Consider the following 19,043-nt stretch of genomic DNA (forward strand, 5'->3'; position numbering starts at 1 on the left):
ATCATAGTCTGCTCTGAAGACCTTGTTTTCACTCCAGAATTTGCCATCATCGTGTCAAATGGCTGATGCACACGAAGAGCAGTTGAATGTAATAACATTGTTGACAAATGTAATATGTAACGAAAAAAATGATGGCTTGATATAATTTACATATAAAATGACTGGCTAAGCAGGATGGCATTGCAAAATTCACATATATGATGCATGGCTAAACAAGATGGCGTTGCATAATTCACATAAATGACGAATAAACTAAACAGATGGCATTCGCACAAAGGATGTCTAAACTAAGCAGATGACATATTTGATGTATAAAGTAAACAATGCAAGACACCATATGCATGATATAACCAACATCAGCATGCCAAGTTAGAGCGAAGACCTCAGGGGGTAAATAGGAGTTGTCTTCTCCTTCTGAATCCCCCTCAAAACAGATATCTTCCTCTCGATTACAATCCGAAATGCGTGGAGGGGGGCTGCCTTTGCGCCTACCATGGAGCGATGTCTGCATGAAATTTTATTGCGACACAAGGCTCATCTCTTTTGCTCTACATGTTCAGTTCCATTGTTTACAATAACTGTCATGCATAGGAATAAAACATAGTGAGATTATGTAAGGAGTGCATGCAGAAATCCAGAGTGATGGTAGCAACCTGTGGATAGACCCAAAACCAATAATAGCAGGCAGATAATGGCTTCAGTTAAAAAACATAGATAATGGCTTCTTTACTGTTTGTTTCCCACCCAACATGAAACTCATAGTAGACACCGGAGATTAACCAGATAGTAGATAGATACTATTGATAGCGGCCCCGATATGTACCCCACAACCATTTAAAAACTCAAGTTTGACCATTAGTTTGGAGCTGACTCAGAGTCTAATCGGTGAACAGGACAATAAAGTAGCATGTAATATTAAGCGATGCATAACGTAAGTAGACACGAAAGAGTGCGACCTCTCTTGCGGACACGTGTAGTCCTCGAGGTCATCTGCTCGGTTGATGATGGTAGTGCAGTTTTCATGGCTGCCAGCGGCGGGGAAGAAGATCTGAGGCGGCGAAAGACAGTCTGGAGGCCAGATCCCTACTGTGCTGGACCCTTCTGTCGTTGGAGCAGCTGAGCTAGGGTGGACGACGGCGCAGCAAGAGCGGGACAAACCACACAAGGTTTTCTTTGACAACTATCTGTAAGAGAAGTAATTCTGTAAGGGCTCGTTTGAATTGGAGGATTCCAACAATGCAGGGGTAGGAAATAGACAGGAATAGGATAGGAATGCACGTGCAAAACAGAGAATTTAAAAACACATGATTTCTGCCAATCTGGGTGTTTGATTCACAACAATTGGAAGATCACATGATGCAAAGAAGCATGGTGAGATTAATTCAAACCACAAGAAAATGTACGGTTATAATGCTATTATGCTACTATATCTTAGTCTTGTGCTTCATGAAAAGGAATTTGAAAAGGAGGACAAGTGAAAATTAAAATTCCTACATTTTTTCTTTCAAGGAGACACTAAAGGAACAAATCCGTGTGCTCAGTGGACAATATATATAACATGTAGAGTAAAAAAGAGATGCAACAAGTGTACAACCTCTTTGGCGAAGCCATGTCGATCTTAACGTGATTGGGTCGGCCGGTGAGGATGCTCCGGCTAACTTGGCTGTCGGAGGAGGGGAAGAAGATCTTAGGCGTCTGGAGATGGAGCCCGAGGTACTGCTCCGCTGTGATGGAGGGTTTCGTCTTTGGAGCAGCTCCGGTGAGTTGTACGACGCCGAGGCTGAAGCAGGACAAGAGAGACAACGAACAATGTTAACCTGAGTGGAATTCTAATAGCATCTCCAATACATGACGTAAAATACATAACCACAAAGTGCTAGATGTAAAATACATCAGCCGCTCATCTCTAAACTTAACTGTCAAAACTGAATTTAACTGTCGAAACTGAACTTAACTGTCGAAACTGAACTTAACTGTCGAAACTGAATTTTGCTGTCGAAACTGAATTTTGCTGTCGAAACTGGACGCGCTAGCAAGGTGAGGCTACACGCCGGTCGACTAACTTTTTCATCTATGATCAGTTGGTTTTGCAGCCGTTGGATACGAAGTCAAGGGCCTGCGGTTCATCTTCAACCTCCACCCCCCTGAGCCGGCCAAATAGCAGCCCCCCGCCGCCCGCGGTGCGCCGCCCCGCCCGTCCTGAAAACACTCCCCACCGCTGGTCCACCGCCGCCCCGGCCATCCCTCTAGGCCCCCCGTGCCGAGCTTTTTCTCCGGCGATCCCCACGCCACCGCCCCGCCAATGCCCCGCCACCGCCGGCGACCACCGCCCCCATCCTGAACCCTAAGATAGATAGTGGGGTACCTCTCCGACGAGCCCCCCTCCCCGCTGCGGCTGGTTCTTCCTTCACCCCGGCGGCATCGGAGTGAAGTGTAGCTAAATCGAAGCAGCATCGCAAGTAAGAGCAAGAGCGAGAGCAGCAGCGCGAGCAAGAGCAATAGCAAGAGCAGACTAGGCAGGGGACCGAGAGCAAGAGTAGAGCAGCAGCGCGAGCGAGCGAGAGCTAAAGCAGCAGCAGGTCCTACTGATGTGGAAGTCGCCGCCGAGGGAGCGACGCCGTGAAGGAAGTGGCCGGCGACGCCGCCGTGGATGGAGCCGCGCCGTGTCAGCTCGGGACTGAGCGCCGGCAGCACCGTGAGATCAAATCAAGAAGAAAATGCGGCGATTAGTGTACAACCTCTTTGGTGGCGCCGATTAGGCCACAACTTCATCCAAGGAAACGGTGATGATGATGCTCTTCCGGTGGTGCAGGTGAAGACGGCGGTGTGGGAATGGAGGTGGCGTGAAAGATGAGGGGAACGTTGGGGCAGCTCCTTGGAGGTGGAGGACAGGGTGGCTGAACCGGCGGGACGATGAATTCGACGACGGATCCTCATTCGGTACGGTGGATGAGGGACGTCAAGGTGTTGCTATGGACGACGTCGTCGAGGAAGTGGCTCCGGCTGGGTGGCGGACGGAGCAGGGTGTGGGGTTTCATCGCGGGTTTTTGCGGCCTCGGTGTACGAATGGGTGGGCGGATGGGATGGCAGTGGGGAGCCATGGCTTAGAGACGCGCTTGTCTGAAATGTGGGGTAAGTTACAAAAGTACCCCCACCGATTTGAGGCGGTTCTTTCGGTTCAGGGGTACCACGGGCATTTTGCGTGTCGGGATTTCGCAGGAGGTGGGAGTTTTCGCGCGCGTTGTAATTTCGGAATAGCAAGGCGCGGGTTGAGATGGAGGGAGTTGTCGGAGCACAACGAGACAAAGATATATCTTAAATATTTCGGGCTAACAAGGCGCGGGTTGAAATTTCCAGACAAGCCTAATGTGTACTGTACCCAATCAATGTGCCCTACAAATGTCATTCAAAACTTTGAATTCATGTTATGTTCAATTAAAATATTTCACTACGTGTATAATACATGCAACCTACTACTCAAATGAACGATTTAGTGCATTCCAAATGTATATACTACCGTTTCAATATGAACTAAATTTGAATTCGTTTCTCTATTTGAATAAGATCTATAGTAATGATTGTTGTGAAGTCAAAGCATTTGTATTCATTTATCTATTTTAATAAGATCTACAATCATCATTATTGTCAAGTTAAACCATCGTTTGTGTATTATCTTCACAGCACACCACATGATTAGTCTCGAGTTACATATGAACTATGTGTACTATATGAACTCGAACTAGATTTTTTGAATCCACTTTATTTTGATTTCAAATCACATTACATTTCTAGCTCTAGCTAGATCCTCATAATCTAAACCATGTCTCATATGTATAATGTGTTTATCACATTATGTATGGTGCCCCGCCCCCTACACCTACAAGTATTTAGATGTGAGTTGCAAACACCACACATTACCACAAATTCAAATAAAATGTGAGAATGTTTGATATATAGTATTGTTTAGATTGTTCGATATTTAGTTGTAAGCTGCAAACACCACACATTATCACAAATTCAAATAAAATGTGAGATTGTTTGATGTATAGTATGGTTTAGATTGTTCGACTTTTAGCTATGAGTTGCAAACACCATGCATTATCACATTATGGTATAACATGTGCACAACACATGTATTACCGCTATATTCATGCATGCAATGTTTAAAACACTATGATCTCCTATTCAAATATATGAATCCGCTTTCATATAAATTATGATCTTTGTTAGTCTCTTACACCCACACAATCCTCTAACCTTTGTAGCTACCACTAACTTTCTCTCGTGCATGCACACACCCTCCTCGCCCCCCCTCCCTCGGCATTCTATCCACCGGGCACATTCATTTTTTTCTTTAGGTCGTTCTCCCAGAGTCTCCACAACTCCTTTCCGACACACACCAATCGATAAACCTCTCCAGCGATGCCTGCCTACAACATACAAACACACCTTCAATCTCCTCCTTTATGTGTCCTTGCCTCGTGTCTCTTATACGGTTAGACACATGTGTAAACTCTTGCCCCTCTTTTCATCGCTCTCTCACAACCGCACACTCCTCCCCCTATCTAGCTAGTAGTTGGGCCTCTCACACCACCTCCTACCTCCATTCTCTCTGTCTATCCGTCTCGCTGGGCCTTATTAGCCTCTAACAAATGGACGTACACCGACCGATCTCTCGCTATACATATAGCTAGCTAGGTCCTTATAACTCGTTTTTACCCACACGTCAATCGATCTACCTCATTAATTGTGTCTCTCCTTTCCTCCGACAAACAACAATTGATCTACCGATCTAGTTAGGTTTGCTTACCAAACACATGGTTCCCCTTCATCATCCATGGATGCGTCCCGACAGATCTATCACGCACAGGCACACACAGAAACACATCCCCACTCTTATTGATAACATTGCAGTTCCACCCTCAGTTTGTCTAGTAGGCCTCTCCCACCATCTTCGAGAAGCAACTCCATCACCCATCCAGCACTCTACCCCTCTCCCTCCCTCTCCCTCCCTCTCTCTCTCCTCTATCTCTCTCCCATCATATTTCCCGTCCTTCAGTTATGTATGGACGTCGACCGATCTCCCTCAAGACATAGCTGGGTCTCTCCTTCTCAACACATATACGAGTCGTTCTACCTCTATAGTTAGGCCTCTGCCTACCCCTCCCACCACCCCTCCCCCCACACACACCGATACATCGAGCGCTCTAGTCATGTCTCCCTGCCACACACAAACTTGATGTGTGCCCTCTAACGTTCCGGTAGGCCAGTCGCCCTATATCTTTCACTTGTACACACACAATTTCGATGGCTCTCATCATCGATCTCGCACCCACCCACTTGATCCTCTCTTCGACTCTATCGATAGCTATGACCCCTCCCTCTCTTCTCGTGGATTGCCCGACCCTCTATGTATGATATGGATATGCCTCCATTTCACACACATTGCATGCAAAATTTTGTTTGAGATGTCATCGACACATACTACCACAAATAATTCACGAAATCAACCCCCACCCCACCCACCCCACCCCAAAACAAAAAACACTCATGAACATGGTTTGTATCTCTCACACACACCCACGTAGGTGGGGAACGTGCACGAAGAGAAGAGGTGCATGCACGACGCATGTACTCCCATCTCTTTCCCAACCACACCCGCGCGGGTACACGATGGAGCTCATTTTTGTACGAAAAAGGCAGCCCACATGGTAATTTGGCACGTGTACTGGTTGTCCACTTGGTGGAGGGAGGATCGTCTACCACGGGTGAACAAACAAATTGCGACTTGACGTGTTATGTTAAAAAAAGAGGCAAACCATGTGGGGCCTACCTTAGAGGCAAGGCTCTATACACCGGAGTACTTTTGATGTGTCCCGTCAACTCGCAGAACGAGGAGAAGCTTTCTTAGTATGCCATCTCCCCCGCCCACGGGCGCGGTGGCTCGCAGGATGAGGTGAAGCTTTCTTACTACGCCTTACGCCCGCTCCCTCGCCCATGCGCGCAGTGGCTCGCAGGACGAAAAATTTACTACTCCCTCCGTTTACTCCTCGTCCCTACTACCTTGGTTATAGAGATTATATCATATTGTTTGGAATATATATGTCCTTTAGTAGATTTTAATATGAACTACTAGTACATACTCCAAACACTAATGTATATAGACGTATTTTAGAGTGTAGATTCACTCATTTTGCTCCGTATGTAGCACTCTCCCTCGCCCCTCGACCCTCGCCCATGTGGTGGACGTGCAGCAATTCATTCGGTCTCATATAGCCAGAACGATATATACTGCACTACCATTATTGCTCGACTTCCCGAAGAGGCAAAGAGCCAATCGCAAGGTCAATATTTTGGAGATGCCAAGCTCAAGGTTATAGGAGAACGAGTAGTAGGTGCCGCGTCATTTATAAATAAAGTTTTTTTTCTTCAGTGGCACGTACGCAATATGATAGGTTCATATGGAGAGAAAAGGAGTACATAGTCAGGGCGGGCCAGCCTACACGGTTGCTTGCTGGGGTTGCTCTCTTCACACTCTCTCGCACAAAACGACTGTGGCCACATCTCTAACATCCCGGCGGATCACGTCCGCTTGGGGAAGGGGTGGATGCTTAGTGTAGATGCGGTGGCCGTCGCCGATGGCGAAAACCCACTGTCGGCACGTCCCGATCAGGGGTCCCCGCCATTCTCTCTCACAAAGCCGGTGAGGTTGCCTTCGTCCCTTGCTCACTGCCGCGATGTGGGCAGTTGCTGCCTCCAACCGCTCTCCTCAAGGTTGAGCTACGTCCCTCAAGTACAACTCCCTTTACAGCCGGCTTGCACCACTGCTCCAGCTGCCCACATCACTCCCTGTGGATATTTCTCTACTTCTTTGCCCCACACATACCTCTACTGGCTTCTACGTACTGTATTTGTGATGAGTTTATGTCTCATCAACTAGTCCCAGTAATCTTATTCTAATCACGCTTGTTCAATTTCTTTGCCACAGGGATGCTCATCTCGATTTTGGTGAAACTGCACAAAATGATCCGATGGTCAAAAGGTTGCAAACTTCATTTATTAGGAAGCTCGAACGTTGCCAGCAAATTGAAGCCTAGTCAGGGTTCACGGTTCATGGGCTAGGGACTGCATGGATCATTTTTTTCTTTAGCTGCCTCTGTTCCAAAATAAGTGTCAACTTTAGTAGTAGTACAACTTTGTACTAAAGTTTGCACAAAGTTGAGAAACTTATTTTGGAACGGAGGGAGTACATATTTGCTATGACCTGTCAATCATTGAGATGCAATAGCATGCATGTTAGTCTCCTTTGTATTTGATGAAATGTTGCAACGGGCAACCTTGGACGCAAGATACATGTAACAGAAGTTGGAAGCTTCATAGCATTGTACAAATTTATCTCGCTGATAAATTACAGTATGTACTATACTAGTACTTCCTCCGTTCCTAAATATAAGTCTTTGTAGAGATTTCACCATGAACCATATGCGGATGTATATAGATGCATTTTAAGTGTAGATTCATTCATTTTGTTCCGTATGTAGTGCAATGTCTACAAAGACTTATATCTACTAGTAATAGCTAGCCCCCACTACTAGGAATTCTCTATCCTCTCCTTGAGCCATGTCATCAAAATTGATGTAGCTGTTAGATGAAGTAAATCAGTCCATAATAGCCGTCTGATCTTGACGTTGAGAGGCTCCGCACTAAGCCACATGCAAGCATGCAGAAATACCATGCCACATTCATGTGAGTGGGTTTTAAATCACATCAACATGTCTGCATGCAAGAATGCACCGGTAGCATGCATGTAAGTGACCTTTTAAGTCCCATTAACATGTCAAAAAGAAAAATATAATCCCATTATGCAATACGAGTTCAGGAGTTGGCTGATCTTTTTTCCTTACGTGGGATGATCTAAATGATGATGGGAGTTTATTTAGTTTGGCTACCACATTTTTCATGCGGTTATAGTGTTTTTTTTGTTCTATGAAATCAATAATTTTGCGCAGAGAGATATACCGCTGTTCCGCGCCAATGCACGGGGACTCATCTAGTAATATTTAGGAACGGAGGGAGTACTATGTAAAGAGTTAGGTGTCGCACGGTGATAGTAGTGTGAGGTGGGCCATGTAATCACTGAGCCTGCGTGTTTTCACTGCTCTTGCACGCCTCCGCTGTAAGAATGGAGAAAATTGTAATCTAGTAGTAGTAGTATACCTCCTTTTCGCCGAAAGCGTGGGACATCCAACAGTCCTACCACCTCAGTAATAAAGAACAATGAGCCGTCAAATCACATAGACCCAGCACTAAGTTGGACGGACGAAGCAACCATCACTCTTGCGCCAGTGAGAGGTCGCGTCCGCTCTGCCCGGGCATGAATGCGGCACCAATTCTTTGGAGCGACGCTGATGTTTCAGGCGGGAAGCGCGCACGAGCGATGGAGGGGCTTTGGGTGGGCCAGGCTGGTCAGGAGCGGGCGTGGCAGTTGTCCGCATGTCCCTACTGGACATGCCCGGAAATGAGAGGATGCACCGACTCTCGCGGCTAAAATCGTACACTACACAACATCTCTCTGTAGGAGTAGGTCGATCTGTCGCTCTCTCTAACACACACATGGTGTTAAACACACACACACACACACACGCACACGCACGCACCTTGGTCCCGTTGCACCTTCTAACGTGACTTATTACACCTAGACGGAGGGAGTAGTAAGTATACGAGATACGGTGGCACACTGACTTAAGTCGAATACAAGTGGCCAAAATTTGTGTGCATGTTATAATAAGGATTCACTTAAAATAGTACGTGAGAGAACAGAGGGATCAATTGGACAGTGTTCCCGAGCAGTAGCGAGATGTGTGAGGTAAGATACACCGCTGGCGCTTTTAATTTTTCTTATTAATTTGTTTGTTTCACCCTCTGACTGGTGGGACCCAACGTACTTCGTGGAGAGAGGTAAGGCTGCATTATTTCTGCACCACTATGGATAGTCTTACCACCAAAGCCACATGGCACGATTATGATTGAAATCCCAATGACTCCCCCCACACAAAAAAACATGGCATGCTTGTCACACGAATGCAGGAATGTATAAAAGGTTATTTCCCTCTCGTTGAACATAACGGGAGGGTTGTGTAGCTGGTTAGCCTGTTCGCTCACTCTCTCGCCCTCTCTCGCTGGAGCCTCAGCGCTTGTAGTTGCTCTCTTCACACTCTCTCTCCCTCTCCAGATCTAAACAAGGCTTCGTTGGCCTCTTTCTCCCCTCACTGCTGCTCAAAGAGCCGGCAGGATCCGTCCGCCGGGAAGGGAAGGAGGCTTAACGCTGTCGCCGTCGATGAGGGACTACCAGCGCAGCTGTTCACTTTCCACCCATCGGCGGCACGGGAGGGCCTCCGACCCCTTCTTCTTCGCCGCCGTCCCGTCGCCCACCGAACCACGCCCCAAGAACCTTAAGGTATAATTTACTTACTCCATATGCATTGCTCTAGCTACATGTATACCATGAATCTAGGACGTGGTTTAAAGAGGAAAGGAGTGGGGGGAAGTAGTGGGAAAAGTTGTATATTGCATGAATCTAGGACGTGGTTCAAAGAGGAAATGAAGGGGGAAAGTTGTATAGCATTAATCTAGGACGTGGTTCAAAGAGGAAAGGAATGGGGGAAAGTAGTGGGGAAAGTTGTATCGCATAAATCTAGGACGTGGTTCAAAGAGGAAATGAAGGGGCGAAAGTACTAGTTCAAAAAGGAAAGGAAGGGACAAGGCTGTAGAGTTTGAGCAGGACTAGATTTGCTGCGCTCACATAGGGAAAGGCGTCTAAAGATAACAAAACTGGGACCAACACAAATATGCTCCTTGGTTGCTTGTTCTGTGTTGCAACAGACTGTGCATGACCACAGTACATCGGTAGATGCAAATGGTGTTGGTGCGTCCACTGTCCCGTGCAACTCATTAGCTGTTGTTAATCTAAGGCCTTGTTTGGTTAAAAACTCCCTAGTCCCTACCTGTTGGGTTCCAGGGACTAAACATGGACTAGAGGTTATTAAATGACATGCTAAAAGACCATGTTACCCCTAGTAATGAACTAATAGAGACAAGGTGCGATGCATGGCAGGGGCAACTGTTGGAAAAAGTCCCAAAAAGACTCCCTCGGGGTCTTCTTTCTTTAGTCCCAAATGCCCACTTTTAGTCCCTAAAAGTCCCTCCTCCTTGGTTTAGATGGGACTGACACGAAGGTTTTTTAGTCCCTACACCAAAATGTCCCTGTAAACAAACACCCTCTAATAATGCCGCTGGAAAATTGATGCAATGCCACAGTTAAAAGCAAATTACATGTTTAACAAATTTTATTGTTAATATAATCTCTATGTTAATATTAATCAATGCCACCGTTTGAGAAATGGTACTGTCTTGCTTTCTTTCCCATTTAGATAAGGTAGATGCTTCTTTTTGTTGGCTTCTGTGTCATCCACCGTTATTGAACACTAATTGTTTCCTTTGCACCTCTGTGTAAACAGGGTTATCTGCTTCACCTTGTTGCCATTGTGACCTTTTGTTGCACTGCACAAAACACTTTTGTTTTAAGAGTGTTTTGTGCAGTTCAACCAAAATGTCACATCGACAACGTTGCTTGATTGCTTGATCTTAGTGGAACTGCACAAGAGGAGATCTTACTTCCTATCCGTTAAGGCAAATTTGGTTCAGATCTTCTTCTTGTGAGTTGTTTGAATTCCGCATCATGAGAGGTCAATACTAGCCTTCTTTCACATGATTCTGCAGTGTGCATTCATATGTTGTGCTACTTGTACGATAATGTTGCTTGATTTTAGTGAACTGCACAAATGGAGACAAGATTTCTAATCTGTATGTGCACCGTAATATCCCATTGAGGTAAGATAAGGATATTTCACAACTGTTGGCCTGTATTTTGCCACTTTCATCAGAAAATTAAGTTTAGTACTATACTTGTGCTCCCTAATTGACATGCCAAATCTTACATTGAAGGCGAAGCTTGTTTTTTATTGAACCAAGTGATTAAGGGGAAGAACAAGGGGAAGAAAAACAAAAATCAACTCCCGGTGTTGTAATGAAGCACTGGAATTGTGATGACACAAGTAATGATATAGTTTTGCATCTTAATTTATTGCTATGGCTGGAACGAGCAATTGTTTTGCCACTGATTTGATGCCACTCTTAATGTAATATGTAATTATCTCTACTTGTGCAAACAGGGATCTTCTTTGAAGATACCATATATTTTAGTGGAACTGCACAAGAAGATGTTGGAAACATTAAACTAATCGAGGAGTATATAGTAAGCATGGCCACCACCGTAGATTGCAACAGATGGTTCCGGAGAATTGCTTCATCTGTATGCTCTACACAATAAGCCTCCTGACAAAGGTTTGTACTCGCCCACTGATTTCATCCATATGATTGAGCTTTGTCATCTCTATTGGTGTTGTGCTACTGTTTAGATACTGTCATGAAAAAGTGGCATTGTCCTTGAGAAGTGCTTCATTTGTGATGTTTTAAATATTTCCTTTCCTTTTTTTCGAGCAAACAGTGATGCTAGCATTTAGTAGTCCTCTTGTCTTTGCACAACAGGATCATCTTCCTCTGAAGAAGAATATGGAGTACGTGAAGTGACTAGTTCCGATTATGCCAGGATGAAGAAGCCCAGTCTATCTTATCATCAGAAGGAGCAGTTGATGGATGGTTACATTACTCCCCACAAGACCAAACTAACTTCAGCTCAAAAGGACTGACAAAATCTCCATTTTTTTGCTGTGATGCGCGAGTACAATGTTGTTCTATGATTCTTTCTGGTGAGTTCCATTTTTCTAAAAGTGTGCTCTATATGGACCATGTATGTGCCTGTTGAAACTGTCAATTCATAGTACAGTTTGCTCTATACTAATCACTTTTTTGTATTTGTGCAAACAGGGGTGCTCAGCTTGATTTCAATGGGAACTGCACAAAATGTTCATGAATACATCGAATCATTCATTTCCACCACAAGAAAGGAGGTGCCGATAAGTTCAAGGCGTTGCAACATATAAGGGCGAAATCATACAAGCTACGCGTGAATTTGGTTGATTTTGGTGGAACTGCACAAAAAGAACAGCTGGTTTATTTAGCACGAGGTGCCATGTCAATGTCTGAATTGATGGCAAACCCTTCCCATTCCACAATCGTAGGCATTTGATATTTTGGAATGGGACAACCTTGTCAAATTTTGCTCATTGATTTTAGCAAGACATGCGTTTGATATTTTCGAATGGGACGCCCTTGCTGTCAGCAGCGTCGATCAATTTTTCTTTATTCTTTAGTTGTGAAGTAAATATTGCCTTTGACATGTGAGTCGCTGAGATGCATAATCATCAATTGTTTTGAATGTTCTCTGTGAATTGCCAGACCTGTGTGTTTGATTACAAAGTACAGAAACGCTAAAAACCTGCTCAAACTCTTTGTACTCCTTCTGTTCCTTTTTAATTCGCACATTGTGAAAGTGCTTACTTTTTTGTATAAGATTGGTCAAAGTATAGATACTTTGACTGCAGACAAAACTTGTATGCAGACTAGAAAGGACCGGAGGGAGTACATGTGAAACTGCTGCAAACGAGGTGATCACCCTGGGAATAATGCTAGTACATATTGTTTTGCATGTTCATCCAATGCCAGTGATACAGGAATTCGAACTAATCGAAATAAATTCATTCATACACGGTCGGATTTCATATAAACATGCCAGATTTCATTACATTTCATACATTCTTCAACTAAAAAGGGGTGCGCTGGAGGTGTAATTAATTAACCGAAGCTACCCACCTGTGTCCCGCTGAGCCGAACAGAAGCTTCAGTGACTTAACTGCAGGTGCAGTTGCATAACTGACATGTGGCCTGTTGGGCCCACGTGTCAGTCAGCCAACTGCACCAGCAGTTAAGTAGAAGCGGCATTATTCTCCAGCAGAACTCCCCGACTCCACGTCGCCGCCAAGAAGCTAACCGGCCGTCAATGGTCAACCCGTCTAGCTTGGCTTCAATAGGAGGGTAGCAGCGGTGGCCTTACTTGGACCCGAGCGGCGGCGACCTACCATGTTCTACTCTTCCTCGTTTTCTGTGTTGCGCGGCCTCGTTGGCAGCGGGGCGGGGCCTCGGTGGAGCCGGCGATGTCCTCTATCTCGTTGCCGGCGGGCGGCGCCTCAGCGGAGCGGTGGAAATCCTCCCCCGCATTGCCGGCAGGGTGGGGCCTCGGCTGAGCCGGTGATGTCCTCTGCCACATTGTTGGCGGGGCGGGGCCTCGGTGGAGCCAGCGGTGTCCTCTGCCTCGTTGTTGGCGCCGCGGGGCCTCGGCGGAGCAGGGCCTCGTCGATGCCAGCGGAGCGGGGACTCGTCAGAGCCGGCATTGTCCTCTGCCTCGTCCTCGATCTCGCCAAACAACACCTCACCCGCTTCATCGCCCTCTTTGCTAGCCTCTTTTAGGCGGCCGCAGCCTCCTCCACCCGCATGCACTCCCGCCAGCGCTCGAGGCGGCCCTTGGGGGCGGAGCGGTACGAGTCGAGCAGCGCCTCCTGCTCCGCCCGCTCCACGGTGATCTGCTCCTCCGCCTGCAGATGCTCCTGGAGGAGATGGTGGTTGTAGGCGGCGTTGGCCTGCGCCTCCCGGAACTGCTCCTGACACATCTGCCTCACACTGTCCATATATTGGGCACGGGCCTCGCCGATGGTCATGGTGCAATGCACCGGCGAGGATGGCGCGGAGGAGGGGGTTGGCGCCGGATCGTCGACTACCATGTTCTCCATTGGGACGTCGTCGTCCTCCGGCTGCCTGTCGGCTAGCCGATCGGCAGCAATGGCTGCCATCTCCTTGTGGTCCGTCGTCCGCCCGTCCCGAAGAGCGCTGGAGCGTGAGGAAGCCATGGTGGGCAGTAGTGGTGTGGACAGGAGAAAGGGAACGAATGCGGATGACTGCGGCTATGGCTGGCGCAGCAGTTTATATAGCAATGGAGGGCGGGCGGAGGGACGAACGTGTGGCGCCGGAGTAGCTGCCTCAGCAACCGCGTATCATTAATGTGGGCGGCAAATGGACGGACGAACGACACTTGTGTCGTTTGAAGGTGGAGCAATCGCCTGCACCGGGAAGCGGGGCGGGCGGCGCTGGCGAGGAGATGACTTTACTTGGAGAGGATGACAATGGGGACCCACCAGGTCCATAGCCTCACGTACGCAAGTGCCTCCTTATTATATATATATATATATGTGTATAAAACTATACTCCCTCCGTCTAGGTGAATAAGTCGTATTAGAAGGTGCATCACGACCTAGGTGCAAGCAGATTGGTGGAAAAGAAGAATATTTCTCTCTTCTAAACACAACATTTAATCACAGCAGTTAAGAGGATGCCTTATTAGCTACCCATGCAGGCCATCGTAATTCATAGCATGCAAAGCGCTTTTATTTCTTGCCTAATAACCGCATGGACGTGTTGCATCCATTGGTCCTTGCCCGAGCAAAAAAAAGGGAGGAAAGGGGTTTCCATGGGAGACAACGAGGCAGAGGTGGAAGCGCTCGCTGGAGTTATTTATTTTGCTTCCCCCTGGTTTCCTGACATCACGGTCCCACACCATTGTCAACCTATGTAGTACTAGTCAATAAACGAGAGAATTGCACAAGAAGCGGCCGACAGCTGGGATCAAGCATCTCGAGCAGTATTTGTGTTTTTGATGTCTGAGCACTGCCGAGTTTTTCGATGTTTAGCCTAGATATTAATTTTTCTCCTCTGAACAACAACGAAAACATCGCTGCAGGTATTAACTGGGCGAGTTGTGGACCGTCTAGCCTAGTCCAGATATCCAGCCCAGATATTAATTTTTTTCAAGCTGAAAATGGCTAGCCCAGCTATACTTTTTTTAGGAATACCCAGGCAAGGTCAAGTTGTTATTCTCCGCCCCGGTGGGCTGCAAATCTTTCCTAGGAGGGATGCATTAGGCTTAACAAGAAAATGGGCTTTAAGAAATAATAAATGGGATGTAATTATAAAAACTGGGCAGTAACTATAAAAAATGCACCAAACACGTGATTACTTTATAAAATATTATTTTTGGATATTGAAAATTTTAATTTCATTAATTGTTGCGAGCGCAATGTTTTGTTGGATTTTTACGTAATATAAATTTATATTGAAATTGTATTTAATCTGACTAGAAATTTCGAGATAAAAATATTTCGGATCCCATCAAAATGTGGGAAATGTTATTGAATCATGTTTTGAACGGTTGGTTGAAATGGGCTGTACTTTTAACAAACTGTAAATGGGTTGTAGTAAATTCCATTAGAATTCAAAAATGGGCTACACATTCTTACAAATCTCAAATGGGCTATAAGTTCTCTGCCACACACTTCTGGCCTTTCTAAGTTGACGCGTCCCCTAAAAAAACAGAGTTGACGCGTATGCAAGGCTTTGTCAACTTATAGTCAACACACGATTCTAGCAGCAGTAGCCGTTGGATGTCCATCCAACAGATACCGTGCTTCTTCTTCAATCTCGGATATTCTAGCTTCACCCGCCCAAAAAATGATTCCTCCCCCTGACATCTGGGGCGCACCGTTTCGGAAGCTGACCTGTGCGCCTACTAAGTTGACGTACCAAGGGCTTTGTCAACTTAGTCAATATAAACGATTCTAGCTGCAGTGACCGTACGATGTCCATCCAACGGCCGTAGTGCTTCTTCAACCTCTGGTCTTCTTGCTCCAGCCGCCCAAAGCAGCGCCGGTCGTGCCGCCTGCTCCTGCCTCCCGTGGCCGGCTCTGCTGCCGTGGAGGCCTCACCGCCCCCTACTAATCCCACCGCTGGCCAGGCCCTGCGGTGACGGCAGCCTCACACCGCAGTCGAACGAGTGAACCCCTCATACTCCTCTCCGCATGGGCATCCACTGTCACGTCTTCACCGGCTCCGCGTCATCCCCTTCCTAGGCCTCGCCGTCGTCCACCGCCCTGGTGCTCTCGGTGCGGCGTGGTCAACGTGGAAGGAACGAATTCCATCGGACGTGGACTGTACGTGGAGAGGCTGACAGCTGGGTCCATGGCGGCAGCAAGGAAGTGCCTCCTTATTATGCAAAAAATAATGATTCCTCCACCTGACAGCAGGGACCCACCGGACGGGCCACCAGTATTTTGCAAAAAAAAATCGTTTCCCCCTGACTGCTGGGACCCACCGGACGGGCCACCGTATTTTGCGAAAAAACATGCGCCCCGCTATCAGCTCGGACCCACCGGAAGTGCCTCCTTATTACGCACAAAAAAATGAATACTCCCCCGGCTAGCTGGGACCGACCTTGCTGGGAGGCTAACTTGTGGGCCTACTAAGTTGACGGGGACGAAGGGCTTTGTCAACTTAGTCAATATGAACGATTCTAGCTCCAGTGACCGTACGATGTCCATCCAACGGCCGTAGTGCTTCTTCAACCTTTGGTCTTCTTGCTCCAGCCACCCAAAGCAGCACCGGTCGTGCCGCATGCTCCTGCCTCCCGTGGCCGGCTGTGCTGCCGCAGAGGCCTCACCGCCCCTACTATTCCCACCGCTGGCCAGGCCCCGCGGCGACGGCAGCCTCACACCATAGCCGAACCAGTGAACTCTCGTAGTCCTCTCTGCGCGGGCTTCCACTGCCGTGTCGTCCCCTTCCTAGGCCTCGCCGTCGTCCACCTCCGTGGTGCTCTCCGCGCGGCATGGTCAACGTGGTCAAGGAATGACTTCCATCAGAAGAGTACTGTACGTGGAGAGGCTGACAGCTGGGTCCACGGCACAACACAGTTTTTTGTGATTTGCCAAGTAAGTCGCTTTGTCAGGCCTGTTGGGCTGCAAATCTTTCAAGACGAGGAGAGCTTTCATTCGGCTGGCCGAGAAAATGGCCCATCAGTAATGATAAATGGGATGTACATTTTTAAAACACATCAAACCGTCAATTAGTTTCAAATATCTTTTTTTCATTTCAAGATTTTAAATTACATTAATTTTTATGCGTGCAGAATTTGTTGGATTTTATATTGATATACATTTATTTTTAAAATCAGTTTGAATGTGAGTCGAAATTTCGGGATTAAAAACAGTTCGGACCGCACCGAAATATGCAAAATTTCGTATAATTTTTTAACCGTTGCCACAATATGGGCTATAAAGCTAACAAAAAGAATATGGGCTCCAAAAAAACCTTAAGAATTAGCAAATGGGCTGTAAATTATTAGAAATAATGGCAGATGGGATGTATGATGTTTTCCACAGATTTGAGGCTTTCCTAAAAAAAGGTTGACGCACAAGCACTGACTGTTGGATGTCCATCCAACGGTCGTCGTGCTTCTTCAATCTCTGCTCTTCCTGCTCCAGCCGCTCAAACAAGCGTCGGCGGGACTGCCTGGTCCCTCCTCCTCGCGGCCGGCTGTGCTACCGCGTAGGCCTCACCGCCCGACCGTACTCCCATCGCTGGCCTAGCCATCCCTCTACTCACCCACACCTGCTGTTATTCTCTGACGACGGTAGATGAACCAGTAAACCCTCATACAGTCGTACTCCCCTCCATGTGGGAAACAACTGCCGAGTCTTCCCTGCCTCGGTGTCGTCCCCTTCCTAGGCCTCGCTGTCGTCCACCGCCCTGGTGCTCTCGGTGCGGCGTGGTCAACATGGTCAAGGAACGACTTCCATCGGACGTGGACTGTACATGGAGAGGATGACAGCTGGGTCCACGGCCGCAGCAAGGAAGTGCCTCCTTATTACGTGGAAAATAATGATTCCTCCACCTGACAGCTAGGACCCATCAGACGGGCCACTGTATTTCGTGAAAAAAACGTTTCCCCCTGACTACTGGGACCCACCAGCTACATCTTCGCACGCAAGGAAGTGCGTCCAGGCAAAAAAACAATTCGCCCCCTAACTGCTGGGTCCCACCAGCTACATCTTCGCAGGCAAGGAAGTGCCTGACAGTCGGGACCCACCTGGTCGAAGCGTACGTAGCGTTGTCATTCTGGTCGCGAACGTGTATGTACATACTGGTCGATGTAGAGGCGCGCACGTGTCGTAGTAGAGGTGCGCACGTGTCGTAGTAGAGGCGCACACGTAGCATGTACACGTACGTACAACGGCCAGGGTGCAAGAAAGAAAATACGGCCACGTATGTGTACATACGGGCGGGGTCTCGAACGCCTACTCGCGCATACATATGGCGAGGGCTCGTGTACATGGCTGGGTCAGAACGAAGAAACAGCGTTGTCGTCGTGTTCATGGGGAGGCAACGGAATGCGTCGTGTTCATGGGGAGGCAACGAAATGCGTCGTGTTCACGGGGAGGCAACGGAATGCTCGTGTTCATCGGGAGGCAACAAAACGCGTGGGAGCCAACCAGCTGGGTCGGAACGGAATGCGTGGTCGTGTTCATCAGGAGGGCTTGTACGGAAAAGGCGATGGAAACGAGGCCTGGCGTACCGCACAACGGAGGAAACGAACCTCCTACATTCGGAACGGGGTCCTGTCGATCGGGAGGGGTCTGTCGTACCGCAAAACGGAGGAAACGGACCTCCTACGGTCAAAACGGGGGTCTTGTTGATCGGGAGGGGTGTGGCGTACCGCAAAACAGACGAAACAGACTTGTGTTGGAGCGCTACGGTTGAAACGGGGGTCCTGTTCATCGGGAGGGGTGTGGCGTACCGCAAAATGGGACTCCACAGGATACTGTTCATCTCCACCGTCGACCCCCTCCAGCCTCCACGAGCTACTGTTCATCCACCATCGACCTCCTCCAGCCTCCACCTATGACTCCTGTTCATCCAGCCTCCACTGCGCGCTACTCCACCCGCTACTATTCAACTAGCCCTCTCCACGGGCTCCTGTTCAACCACCCCTCCACGGGCTACTGTTCATCTTGCCCTCCATCATCTACTATTCATCCTGCCCTCCACGGGGTGGTCCTATTCATCCAGCCCTCCACGGGGTCCTGTTCATCCAGCCCCAACCGGCTCGATCGATCGGGGTCCTGTTCATCCAGAGGCAACACCAC

Source organism: Triticum aestivum, chromosome 3A, assembly GCF_018294505.1.
Source record: "Triticum aestivum cultivar Chinese Spring chromosome 3A, IWGSC CS RefSeq v2.1, whole genome shotgun sequence".
In the NCBI taxonomy this organism is placed as follows: Eukaryota; Viridiplantae; Streptophyta; class Magnoliopsida; order Poales; family Poaceae; genus Triticum; species Triticum aestivum.